This window comes from Lactuca sativa, chromosome 1 (genome assembly GCF_002870075.4).
Source record: "Lactuca sativa cultivar Salinas chromosome 1, Lsat_Salinas_v11, whole genome shotgun sequence".
Classification (NCBI taxonomy): domain Eukaryota; kingdom Viridiplantae; phylum Streptophyta; class Magnoliopsida; order Asterales; family Asteraceae; genus Lactuca; species Lactuca sativa.
The window spans coordinates 20,487,691-20,502,414 of record NC_056623.2 but is presented as its reverse complement, the minus strand read 5'-3'; the positions used below and the strand labels follow the sequence as shown (position 1 = coordinate 20,502,414).

Here is a 14,724-nt window from a genome sequence, read left to right as displayed (position 1 = left end):
AAAAAAAATGTTTAATTTAATTAAACTGATTCATGAAGTTATTAGGTTAAAATGTAATTAGTTTTATTAGGGTAAATGGTGTTGAGGGCCAATGTGTCATAAATGGAAACTAAAAATGTTATGTTGTTAGGGTTAGAGGTGTTTGAAATTTAATCATGGAAGTTTAGGGACTTAATTGGAAAAATGGCATTAAAAACCCTATGTATTACATTGGACGTGATTAAGGGGCTTTATGCGGATTAGCAGTTTTGATGTCTTGGGGCCATATCAATCGATCAAAATAAATTTCCCCAATTGTTTATGTTGTGTGTCAAGTAACAAGGAGAAAAAAAAACGATCAATCATATTTAGGCGTGAAGTAGTCATCGACGATTGCTAGGGAAGAAAAAGAAGAAAACCGAACGTGAAGGAGAGGGGAAAAAGGGCTGCGAGTTTTGTGAGTCAATTTGGGGCTAGGAATCGTCCTTGGTATGTCTTTGATTCTTTTCTTTTGAAATTCATTCATCAATTGATGAGAATTGGTTAATAGCATAGTCAATTCCTTTCTTTTTGGTGTTATTGATCATATCATCTTCTTCCTTACAATCTTTGAATGTTCATATGTTTAATTCTAGTTCTATTGGGTGTAATTTTGATGGTTTATTGCTGTCAAAATTGTTTATGAACACCTTCATTAAGTTTATTGCTCAAGTTTATGTTTTGATCAAAGTTTTGGAGTCACAATTCTTCTTGTTGATTTCTAAAACTTATGTTAATTTCCACCATGAATCAAGTGGATATGTTTCTATGATTAAATCATGCTATTTCTGTTAAGAGGTTAATTTTTACACTTATAGGTGTTTTTAGTGATGGCTTAATGTGTTAAGTGGTCAAAAAGCCCTTGAAACCCAAAGCTGGAAAATTCAGCAAGAATTACCAATCTGTCCCTGTGTTGGAAAATTATATAAAAATAACCAGGAACCGAATTAATGATCTGTAAACTCTCAAAGTTTTCATTTTGAGTCTATTTTATCCATGAATTTTTCCAGAACCTGTTGTTGTTTCTAATTTAGGTGAAAATCGCCTTTTTCACCGGCTGGTCAGAATTTAGCTGCATTGTTAGGCAGATTTGTAAAAATCATATAAAATTGTAGAAAAATCGTTTGGACCTTAAAAAGTACATTCTGAAAAGCTAAAAGTCTGAACTTCAGTAATATGAAATAAAAACGAAAGTTATACAGGTTCTAAGTTTGCTAAAACAGCTCTAAACAGGTGGCTATTTTGGGTCCCAAAACTGGGAATTTTACTTGCTAGTTGATTTATGTGTTTGGCTTATAAATTTATCATCTTTGGCATTGTAGAACTCCAATAACCTTGTTATTTGAAATGTAATAGGGGCAAGGTTGATACTTCAACCAATACAATATTTGAAGTGTGAGTTGGTCACATTTTTGGCAAAGGTGAGTCAACTTGTGGTTTTAAAAGTACATTGTTAGGAGTATCCCATATCTTAGATGGTTTGGGATGAACCTAGTTACCTAGGATGCATGTGCCCCCTTTGATGATTGATTGTTATGCCATTATTGTTGAAATGTTTTATGTGTAAAGATATCTAGGGTGTTGCATGCTAGACTCTTCCTTTTTTGGTGTGAGATTTGTGATCTAGGGTCATGCTAGATTGAGTGAAGTGTATGAACATTATGTGAGCATGTTAATTCTTGTTTGAAAATATTTGTTTACAATGTTTTAGGACAAGCATGTTAGTATTGTATCAACTTTATAGATGTGTTATGTATGAAAGTAGTGTGTGATGTAAAATGTGATAACTTCATGAAATTACATGTTTGCATGAAAATAACCCTTAAAGAGGTAATATGTTAATAAAAGAAAATTCATAATATTTACATGATTACTTGAAAGGGTAAAGTGTAACTCCTTATTTAATTAATCATTATTAAATTAGAAAAGGGGAACACATTAGCGGGGCAAAGGGTAGAAACCTAGATATAGGTAAATACCCAATCCAGATATTATGATGACCTAGTGGGTTGAAAGATACCTATAGGATAAAGAGCTTAAGCCAACTGTGATGCCGAATGTTTTTTCTAGACAACCACTCGGGACATGGTCTTGGTACACCTTGGTATACCGGGACTGGAGTGATGTTGGTCAAGCGGTGGGACCAGTGCAAATATCACGTGGGATTTGGGAGGTGTATCTGTTGAAATTGGCACCGCTCGTACCAGTCCTTAACGACAACGAATGTACATGTATGTGCATAGTCGGAGTAGCGAACGCAGCGCACCGGGAGCAATGATTACGGGTGAGAGTCGCGCCTCACTTAGTGTATTGGTTCGTGTCAGTCACGTTAGTAGCGAATATGGTCTTGCTTTGGGGGTTCTTGCGGTGAATAAATAGACCCTAAATAGGAGGTAATACTTTAATAAATACAACGGTGAGCGGTGAGTAGTTATTAACGTAAAGCAGAGAGGAAAAAAAATATTATACATTAATATTTAAGCGGTGAATCAATAAAATAAAATAGTTACAGTGGTGTTGAGGAGAGTAACTAATAAGAGAAGCTCTAAAAGAAGAATTAAAATAAACTGAGCTAAACCTATGTTTGTTATGAGGTGTGATGTTGTGTGTCTTGTTAGTGAGTCTTTGACGGTATGTGGATGTTTTGTGTGATTCTATCTATGATATGGGTGTTCTCTTGACATTGTACTATATTGACTCACTTAGCTTATGCTAATACTTGTTCTTTTCTTGTTGTCTTTCCTTGTGTGTTGGAACAGGTAGCTTGACATGATGCCTTGGTGAGGATGGGAGCTTTTGGGTAGTCTTAGTTAGTATCTTTAGTTATGATACCATTTAAACATGTTGGGTTTTTATCATTACGTTTTTGTTAACATTAAATTTAGATGGGTTTGTTTTGACATGAAAGTAACATTGGTGATGTTTTGAAATAAACATAATAAGTCTTCCGCAACGTATTCTGTTAAATAAATGTTTTAAAAAAAAGAGAAATTTGGGTGAAAAATCACGATGTTACATATACTACCTTCCACATCTATCCGTACTTTCCTCAAGCACTGCCTCGACTCCACCAAGTCACTACTACTGCTACTGATCTCTGCTACTCTCATCCTAGGCTTGCCCTAGGGAAATCTCTGACTCAACCAAAACCAGTCCTCAGCTGCTGAAGGCCTCCTTGTAATGCCAATTAGTCATCACCTGAATACCATCACATGTGACGAGGCTCAGATAATCCTTCAAGTAAAAGACTCGTTCCTACAACGGTTGGACTCAAACAAGAGCTGCGCAATAGGGCCAAATCCAGCACTCTGAGATTATTCAACCCTGATCAAAAGTTGCGCAAAAGCTGCGCAAATGGGCCCTATGCCTTGGATTAATTATCAAATAACCCTCCAAATATTAATATATATTAAAATTTCCTAAGAAACTAAATTAATCTCGGAGGTTCATGTCCATGGCAACATATCCTAGTTTCTCACATCCAATACTCGAAACAACCCGAAAACCGCACTTTAAGATGAGTGTTATGGCCCCTCTTTTATATTTTTACATGTTTTGGGGGATAATACGTGTACAATATGATATAAATTTATACATGATTCACATAAAATATTATTATTTTATGCAATATTATACTTGTTATGAAATAATAGTCTGATATTATATGTCATGAATACATAAACAAGTTTCCAACATCAAGATATTTATATGTTATGTTGTTAGTATATTACAACTATTAAAATAACATATGCCTTGCTAGTATATAGGTTATACAAGAAAACATAGTTAAATGCATACCAATTATGTTTTGCTTTTTTAAACTCTATACAAATTCATTATGCCTAATAACTTATCCATTTATAAGTTAGGACTGAGAGCTTTTCACCTACCTTAGTTAAGGGCTTTTTAGTGAGACTATATTCAATAGTTAAGTCTAAACACTAAGCATACCCACACTACTATAACCGTTAATCTTCAGAGTGAGATACATATGTATAGATCTATACGTGGTTGACATCCACACTTACGGTTGCTAGCTACAACCTCGACTGATCAATTAAAGCATGTGATAAGTATCTATAATCATTACTATGATGTATAATGAAGCAACATAGGGGGTACATACAGTCACATAGATTGGTTATAGAACTCACTATAAACATTATCTAAAATCTCTCTTACTACAAAACTTGGGCTTGGTTGTTTTCAAAGCTATTTTAAGTATGGATTTACTTATGCAAAGATGCATTTTGGAATTCAAAGCTTATTTGCAAACACTGTTTTGTGTATGGTTATAATTACAAAGAAGATATTTTTTTATACTTTTTAAAAGTATTATACTGTTGTTAGTAGAAAACCTGTGATCCTTACCAACCTTGTGTTGACTTTCAAACTACATGTATTCTCAAGAAATTAGTGATTTCAAGCATTTCATACATTGGGAAAAAAAATCATGGATTGCAGGCAATTTAAATTTCTAGTTTTTGTTATGTGAAGCCTATCTGTTATGGAAATTCATGTATCACTACTATCTTTAAGAACCCTGTATTCAAACTTAAAGATGGAACACAAATGCTATTATTTTTATGGTTGTAATGGTGCTATATATTCAGTTTATTTGTGATGAACTTAGTGGCATAGGCTGGCATGTTCCGTCGCCTCGGTCGGGGTGTGGCAGTTTGGTATCAGAGCTAAATTGGATATAGAGAACTCTTATCCTCGAAAGAGGAATATAACTATAACAACAAGCTCCTAATAAAAGTATTATCATTAATTACACTACTTCTTGGCTAGGTTCGGTATGGGGAATCTAGTTTGAAGGGCCCCATAGGATTGTTGGATTTAGAATGGCTAAATTACTAAAATGATCATGCCCTTGTTGTTTCTTGTTTGGACCTCGTCCGTACATATTAGCCTTGGGGTATAAAAATGAAATTAATAATACCACAAACCTTAACAACCCTAATATATATATATATACTCTGACCCGCGATGAGAACACTTAATAAAAATTCTAAACATCCCTTCAACTAAAACTACCAACTCAACCCTTTAGGTCAGACGCCTCAACTAAGTTTAGTACCTTACATAAGCCATACCACAAATAAACTTAGAACGCACGCCTATGTTATTTATGATCAGGCCAATGCATAAACAACCTTGAGCAAGGAGTTTGACAGGCTACATCGGTTGAGAATTTTAGAAGTTGAACAATGTTCTCAAGATTCGTTGCAGATACCTAGTACCTTAGAACCTTTATGTTAACCTTAAAAACACTTATGCAATTATAATACATTTAAAAAATTACTAAAGTACTTAAAAACCTTTTATGTAGATGGCAGACATACCCGATGATTAACCAGCATGGATGCAGATTCTAAACCCCGACAAGTTACATGAGGTTTCGATACACTTAGCTGGGGACCCATATTTCCCATAAGACGCTCCTGTCGCCCCCTGCAGACCTCTCGGGGGAAGAGGACCCATCGGAGGATGAGAAAGACGAGGATATAGAGGAGATTCCAAGATTCAATGATGAGGGCATACTATAGGATACCTAGGAGATTAAGGATGATGGCCCCATCTAGGAGGGCCTTACTAATGAGGAGCCTTCCCATCCTACCCCACCATACTTACCGCCCAGACCGCACTACCAGTTATACCTCCATAATGGCAAAGGTCCTTCTTTGATGTGAACCCTAATGATAAGCATTCCTCCTATTTACCACCTGGACCCTACCTCACATGTTTCCCAATCCACTTGTGGTCAACTGGGGAAATGGACCCAAACCTCCTTCGAAAGAAGATTATTACTGACCCTCCGCCACAATTTTTGGTTAGCGAGTCTTCACAAGCACCACTCCGGGATGGCCATGAGAATGATCTGATACCAAGCCTTATGTCTCAGACCGAGCAGCAATCGGATAGAGTCGGAGATTAAAAGAGCATCATCAGAGATTCGGGCTCTACTGCACTAGGGTATCGAGTCGAATGACTCGAGGAAGAGAAGAAGTAGGATGTTGAGGCTATCCAGACCTTGTATCATCGCGTAGGTGCTGACCACACTGAGGCGAATGCTATGAGTGCTCACTATAGACCACTAGACTATAAGACCCATATCATTGAGGCCCAACTTGCTACATTTGAGTACCATGCAGTTGTTGCCGCACAGGACATACGTTATATCCTGTACCAGTTTGAAGAATTTCTCCTCCATGTGACGTCACGTTTTGGGTGATAGATGCTTCTGTTGGATTAGGTGTCTAAGCCAATAACTGAATTAGCATAATCTTGAATTTTCCTCAATGTCCTTTTGGGTTTCCCTCGAACCTAGTAATTAAATGGAATGATTTTTGGAGGGAGAGACTTATTTATTAATTTATTATATGGTTAAAAAAATAATTAGAAATCCAAATAAAAAATTTATTAATATATTATGAGAATAATATATTAATTAGAAGTAGTATTATTTAACTAAAAAATAATCAGAAATTAATTGGAATGAATTAGATTAATTAAAAGTGGAAGGACTAAAGGTGACAATGTTCAAAAGTTGAAAATTGACAAATTCTAGAACCTTCTATAGGGGGCGGTTCTAGAAGAGTTCTAGATGGTTTCTAGAGCTCTTCTTGGGCTCTAACATAACTTGGATGTCTTAGGGGGAAAGCAAAATGATTAGGGTTATCTAAAAGGAACCTGCCTTATCCTTAGCCTCCTTATATATAAACCCCTTTGGTTTATGATTTTCGAAATTCACCTCATTCCAAAGTGAATTTTGAAAATTCCCTTCCCCATCATCTCTCCTCTTTAGTCTCCCACTTGCTAGGGTTTGGGTGTGAGCCATTAGAGGCACAAGACTTTTGGTGCTTGCTTTCTAAAGACCAACAAGGTAGGATTATTAGTTTATTTTGCTATAATAAACTAAGGTATGTATTTTCAAATAACCCTTTAGTATTTTTGAAAATAGCAATGTACTTTTAGGGTTCTTGATATTTAATAGTTATTTGCGAATCATAGTGAGAACATAGATCTTTTAGGGTGCATGTGAACTTAGGGTTTTTGTTTTTCCGCCAAAAATGGATTTTGGTAACATATAAAACCCATTAGTGGTATTAGAGCCAGATTCTCATTAGTCTTGTACAAAGTTGAATAAGATCAAAATTAGGGTTTATAGATACTAAACATTAAGGAGGCATTTTTCTAAAATTGTTAGGGTTCTTGAAACCCTATCCTCCACCCTTAGGATTTTCGATTTTTGCAAGGGTTTTAGAAACCCTAGCCTCTTTCCTTATTTTCGATTTCTTAGAGGGCAAGTTAGGGTTTCCTTATTTGGTAATTATTATTTTAATACCCTTTAAAATTTAAATAATTAAAATTGGACAAACCTAAACCCTAGAAATTTCAAAAATTAGATAAGGTTTTGGATTAGGATTAAATTTGAAGTATTTAATTTATTATTTAATATTAAATAATTATTTAATACACATAGGATTTTAATTAATTTAATTAATAGTTAGTTAAAAGATAAAGATTAAACCATAATCAGTTTAAACTTAATTAGATTAAAAGTGTAGTTTAGAATTAAAAGTTTAAACCTTGTATTTTTGAAATGTTTTAGAATACACCTTATATATATATATATATATATATATATATATATATATATATATATATACTATCAAAAGTTTAATATAATATATGTATAAGAATCAGTCAGTCAAATCGCTAGTATGCCTCATTCACAAAGTCAGCCTATAAGCGCACATCACGCTTTATATGTCATTAGTGGAGCGTGTGTGGTTAATTGACACACTAATAGAGACTATAAAGAGATATGATGGAGCATCTCGAAAATTATCATTGTTGATGTAGCATGTGTGGTTAACTGGCACATAAATGTGAGATTATAAAAGATCTCGAGGTTGTCGTGCGGGTTTGCATGGTTATTCGCATCCCGTTTGTGATCGTGAGCATCCTAGTCACAAAAAATGAGAGCATAATATGAGATTAAACATGCCACTGATAAGATTCAATGAACCTCAAAAGATCTAGGAGTTTCATAAGATTGAAATTGGTAAAAGCCTTACCTACCTAAAATATATTCAAATTTGACTATAACATCCCTCTTCAAGTTCGAATCTAAAATATGGATCCTATCCTTAATTTAAAATTTATGGGTTAATAATTAAGGATTAAAATCAATTAAGTTAAATTCTCTTCTCTCCCATTATAGATGTCAAGTCAAGACAATAATGGTTTTCCTTTTCCTTCTGAATATGATCTTCCACCTTCTAATCAAGGTGAAAATGTTTTCTCTTCTTTGAGAAATGGTGGACCCCGACATCATATTTCTTCAAATCTTCCATCTCCTCCTTTAGTGACTCTCCCAACGTCGCTTTTCCTCGAGTTGAAAGATACGAAACTACTCAAGCCCTATTGGCATATAGACATCAAGATGGAAATTATATGTGTGTGCATGTCCTGGAAATGAAATCGTACATTAACAAGTTGGATATAATAGGTGTCCTTTTCCCAAGGGAGCAAGCCATTGATTTGGTTCTTCATTTGCATCCAAATTCATACGAACAGTTCATTGAGAACTTTCATATGATGAACATCGATGTGACCCTAATTGATCTAATCTAAAAGTTGATTATTGCTAAACCAGAAATGCTGAAGAGCACATCTGAAGTAGAGGTGCTTAAAGGGTCTGATTCCAAAGTTTCCATGGACATTGACAATGATGAAAATGGTGGTCCAGAAAAGAGTTCTCTTCCCAATTGAAAGGGGTCGGCTAAATTCAAACAGTTTGATTCTATGGTAAATAGAAAGGCTAGTTCTAAGATAGTTCCATGTGTTAATCCCATAGTCCATATGTTTCAATTTCCACTTGAAGGGACATTGGTTGTGAAGCTGCCCAAAGACCTGTAGGATCTTCAAGATAGTGAATTCAAGTTGTGTGGATCTACTTCAGGTACATCCAATATCTAACTTTATTGTTTTAAAAAGTTCCTATTTATAGCCTCTTGATACATGATGCGATGATCACATTTTTATGTTATTGAAGGATCTAAGAGAAATAAGGAAGCTTAAGCAAAGTGAGCTAAATCTGATCGTGAGAGATGGACTTCTATCACATGGTTCGATGATCACAATTTAGAGCTAGTATTTAGGAGTTAGGATAATTTTATAGATTGCTATTACTCCTAGGAGATGTCTAGAAACATATTTTTTCATTTTTGTGCATTGTAAGGACAAGCTCTAGTTTTTCTTTTATTTTCAAGAAAAGTGAAATTTTATTTTTTATCTAGTTTCCTTATGCTTTCCTTGCAATGGAATTTATGAAAGTGTTGGTTATGTTTATAATATTTGCAATATTAATTATGGATTTGATTCTTATTATATCGCTTGTGGTATTGTCATAATTAAACAAGTGAAAAAGAATACTCATCATTAAGTTTCAATTGGACAGAAACATGGAGTTATGCAATTTGAATTACGTGATGTATGAGAATCTTGGTCATTGGAAGATTATGACTAATTCACTGATCACATATTTACGTGAGTCAAGTGAAGGCCAATGGATCTTAGTACATATTGATATGGACTCTTTAGATCCACCACAAAGGACGATAACTCTATTCATCATGATTTTCTAATGCTTTAGTAAATATGATTTTGTTTATAAGATTGAATAGAATTCTACTAATGAAAAAGTTTTCAAAGAGTAGTGGAACGAATAGAACAATCTATAAGGTAGAAAGATAAATGTTTCTCCAATATGAAAGGAAATGAGAGTACTTTAGCATCATGTTTGATGATCATCTTAATTATGGAACTATATCACAATTGATCCTCGAAGAACATCTTAGTACAATTGTATGAGTAAAAAGAGGAATCAGATATTGTTGGAATGGTTCAATCAAGAGATGAGTCATACTTCATTTCGAATAAAGTTTTAGAGCCAAACTCTAGTTAGTACAAATCAATTGTATCTTGAAACTCATTTCAAACTAAGAAGGTTTATAACACCTCGTGAAATGTGGAGTAATAATGCTTTCTTACTCTAGCACATTTAGAATTAGATTTGTGATGTTTTCGATAAAACAAAAGATAAATTGAGATCGATTCTATGAAGTGTTTTCTTATCAGGAATCCACACAAACTTTTGAATATTTGTTTTAGCTCGTTAAGGAATGTTCCTTGACAGAAAAACTCATATGTACAGAAGTCAGTGGGAGTCTTATTGATCTTGAGAGTTTAATGAGTCAATCGACAATAAGCCTTTTAGTTATCACTATCACATGACTTGAGGTTAATGACTAGTCGTGTTTGATTGACACATTATTATTTCTATGCACTTCAAGTTGATTTGACAATGCGTATGAGTTCTACATTTTTCATTTAACTACAAAAGCATAGCGTGTTGGTCAGCTAAAGTCCATTGATCAATATGGGTGAGCTGCTAACAACACGGAACCACTAGTAAGCCCTTGTGCTACCAAAATGTAAGAAATTTAGAATAGCAAAGTTCAATCCATGAAAGGAAAGCTAAATTTGAATTTGATTGTCCTATATCTTGTCTTATGATTGTAGGTTGGAAATGATAGATTCACATGGATGGGAATGTATGCACCATAAAATCTAGGTGGAAAAGGTTTCGCTCTAAATCATGAAAATGATTGTGAGGAAATACTTTTGCTAGTAGATTTTGAAAGATCTGATAAAGATCATTATGGATATTGGTTGTGTTAATTGCATTCTGAAATTCAAAATATGATTACGGCATCCCTCTTCATGTTTCGAGTTGTGAGGACTGGCAAGGAATTGTTTGAACTTTCAAGAAATATATCTATAAGTCTTGAAAGGGTTTAAACACACCCATAAGCTATCCATTGAAGGTGTATAAGCTTATGAAGTCTAGTTTGAAACTTATCGAAGCATTACATAACAGAAATTTGTACTTCAGTAGGAAAGTCAAGAGTATTGATTTCTAGAAGTCCAGTTGATTTCTGGATACATGTTGAAGATACTGTTTGTAAGGAACAAAGTTTTCAATTTGCAGATTGCAAAGTTTGGAAATTGTTTCATTATGATAGACTTAAAGGAGAGGGCACTCATACATCATTTTGAATTTAAAGGTTTAGTTCATATATTTTAATAGAACTTAGTCATAGACGTATATGAATATCATGTTGAAATGGTTCAACATAGGAGATGCAATATATGGGAATATTATCGCAAGAGATTGAACATATATGAAATCCTTATGTGAGACATAATGAATCGACTCTGATTTGCTTTAGATATAGGATCGATTACATATGCTATAATATTTACTTATTCTGATATTTCCAAATGCCTTGAGCATTGAGAGGAAAAGCGATTACAATTTTTGTGTGACTAGATTCGTTAAACAACCGTCAAGAACATTATGAGGTTTACTAAAGATTGGTTACTTGTGTCATTTGAAGTATGGTATTGTTTAGGAGGACCATAGTGACATGTTTTAGATTAAAATAATTCCTGGTCAAAATTGATTGTTGTGTGGGAATATGGAAATGTCTCCATAATGTGAGTTGACTATTAAATCTACATTTGAGCTGGAAAATTTAATGTCAGAGAAGTGTTTAAGGAGTGTACCTTGAATTTGAAACTTCATTACCATGGAATTGCTTCTGGCAGCAAAGTTCCAGTGGAACATTCTGTAATATTGTTGGCTCAGTCTCTATGACTTAGAAGCTTCGACATCACAGAAGGTCAGTGCATGTAAGGTTGGAATTCCAATACATTTTAGATAGTGACAAGAATTTGGAATTATGAAATGAGCATCATTGGAATCATGACCAATCGATATGTTCATAATGGAAGTACTATTGAGAGGCATAGTATGCATGTTCATAATTTAACACTCCAAAAATCAAGGAAGTTTAAAATTTTCAAAATCAACCATTAACCAATATTGTTTACAAAAAAAAACTCATTCTTTCAAAAGCATTATTTCAAAATCAGATTTTTCCCCAAGACCCAGTGACATAAAACATGAAGATGTGCATGATCACGCCTTTGCTTTCCCACGATCCTCAGAAGCACTTGAAACAATGAACTAAAATTCTAAGCAAAATCTTCGTGAGTTCCCCTAAACTACCAACACACATACACACACACACACACACACACACATATATATATATATATATATATATATATATATACCATTATATAAACCATATATAATGGTGGGCCATTTAAATTTTAAGACATTGTCTTAAAAAACAAGGAGAAAGAATCTTGACCTTTGGATCTAATTTCAATGGTTAAGATAGTGATCCTTGTGAATAAAAACCAACCAATCAAAAGAAAGCACACAGATTGCCATTATACCCGTCGATTATCATTACAATCTAATGGCCACTGATACAGTTCACACAGATCGAGACCTTCTTCTCCCAATTGCTCCCGCCTCTTTGTCTCCTCACCTTTAAACGAAATTACTTCACACCTTTGCCTCCTCCCTCCCTCTCAAACTCTCTATGACGATCACCACCATTCCCCCTGTGCCGACTTTACCACTACATGTCTTGATCGCACACCTCCCTCGCCATTTCCTTCTTTTTTGTCAAAAAGAGACTCATCTCTTCACTGTATGTCCGACAAACTGAAGTAGAGGGTCAAACAACATCAAAGATTTGGAAATCAAGAAGTTATGATCTTCACCAACACTTATTGTGTAATCAACTTCCATCAGCATCCTAAAGCCACCCGTCACCACCATTCATCCGAACCTGAAGCAGGTCAGCTTTTCTACAAGTTTTTATGCTCAGATATCGATTATATATCTAAACATAAACCAGAAGCCTCCATTAACCACTAACCAACACAAGACACTGCACAACCACTCAATGTCACCATCTTTCACCTTATATATCTTTCTGGTATGCATTCACGGACACACACACATGTACTCCTAGGTCTAGCAACACACATTTCTCCTTCTATTTGCAGGTTAGTTTCAAACATGATCTAAGATATGTGTCTTTCTTGATTTTATGGCTATTAAAACCTAATCCATGGTCTCAGGTAAAAACAATTCCATTCCTTTTAGTGCTCCCTGGTATCGAAGAAACAATGGATTTTTTAAAGTTTTTCTTCCTCTCACCATCACTGGACCACCAATCTTTCATCTCTCTTCCTCTCTCGATCTACATAAGTAAGTTAACAACCTATACTTTTCCTTATCAAAGATGGATCTGGTTTGTTTCCTTTTTTTTGTTTTTATGTTTTCTTATTTGTTGCACGAACATCTCTATTTACCCTTATCATGTATGGTTTGTGGCTTTTAGGTAGTATTTAATGTACATTGAGTTGATTCAAACTTATTTAGGTTGTATTTTAATCTGTTTAGGATTTATCTATTTCTTTTGTATTTTTTTTGCTTATGGTTCAGACATATTCCATGTATTTGTAGTAAATGATTGCGTTCTTGATCCAAAAACATGTAGTTGTTACCGAGGAGCAGAGAGTTTATATTGTTGGTTTTAACTTTGGTTGTACATGTAATTGTTAAATTTAGAAACTAGGAACATACAATACATTATGAAGTTCCTAGAAGTATAATTATGGCAATGGGTATCATGACTGTTTATATCTGTACTTTTTTTAATCTCTGTTAATAGAAATTCATACATTTATAACTCTTTTCTGTTTTTTTAATGCAGATTGGGATTAGGCAAACTGGATGTTACTGGGAACCAAAGGATGTTTGGTTCAACTGATAGACTGAGATCAGATCTCAAAAATGTGTTGCAGAATTTACAAATGGAACATCAGGTAGAATCTTGTCTCTTTAATTTTACTAAATAGAAAAAAACCATCATTAAAGAATAGTGAATATGATTGTTACATTTGTACTTCACCATGGGGTTTCAGGAGATGCTAAATATACCAAAGGTTCAAATGTGTAAGAAGAGAATATGTAAGTATGATTTTGTATCTAGCTTTTATTTGGATGACATATTGCTATAATTAGATCTTTTAAAATGTAGTGTACAATTGAAAATCAGAATGACATAATATAAAGTACGATGGGAAAAAAGAAGAGAAACAGAAAAAGAAGGGGATGAAACCATTGCAGTAAACAAACAAAATGATGGGATGAACTAAATTTTGAGATTCTGTTCTTGGTTCAAGTGTTGCTGCATGAATCAATGAATCACACCAGAAGTCATTACCGAGTTGTGTCCCGTTGTCACTCCATTTGTTCCCCGTCTTTCTTACTTTTGAATATGATGTTTTTTATTATTTTATGATCTCCAAGAATATGCATAATGTACTCATTTGGTTTATAACTTAGAAGTTGTAAGTTTTGATAATGGTATGAATTTTGATTGCATTATAATTTGGTTTATATACCATTATATACTTTGGTTGTTAATGCTAAAATGATACGAACACTTTAAATAATTAGCAGTTAATACTTGAAATGATACTTTCTAAGTTCTAGCTATTGATTATTAGTTATTACTAATTTACTATAAGTATTGGAAGTCTATTTTGTCATACATTGACAGCTTCGTTAACATATAAATATCAAAACTATAAAATAAAAATTCAATAAAACTATTATAGTTTTAGTTTGTTCAATTCATTGGAAACAATTCGGACTAAAGTCAAAAACTTTAAGATGTTAATTGGTTGAAGATAAAA

At 33.9% G+C, this 14,724-nt stretch overlaps 2 long non-coding RNA genes across 2 annotated transcripts; both read left to right on the top strand.

Moving 5' to 3' along the window:
• The first annotated feature begins 231 nt into the window (after positions 1–231).
• Positions 232–2,971, top strand: LOC111915694 (uncharacterized). Its single transcript, XR_002858228.3, has 3 exons — positions 232–468; positions 1,375–1,439; positions 2,778–2,971. It is a non-coding gene; the product is annotated as an uncharacterized LOC111915694 (long non-coding RNA).
• A 10,654-nt stretch (positions 2,972–13,625) lies between these two features.
• Positions 13,626–14,405, top strand: LOC122195825 (uncharacterized). The gene is made up of 3 exons (XR_006186682.2): positions 13,626–13,848; positions 13,948–13,993; positions 14,064–14,405. It is a non-coding gene; the product is annotated as an uncharacterized LOC122195825 (long non-coding RNA).
• Positions 14,406–14,724: the final 319 nt, after the last annotated feature.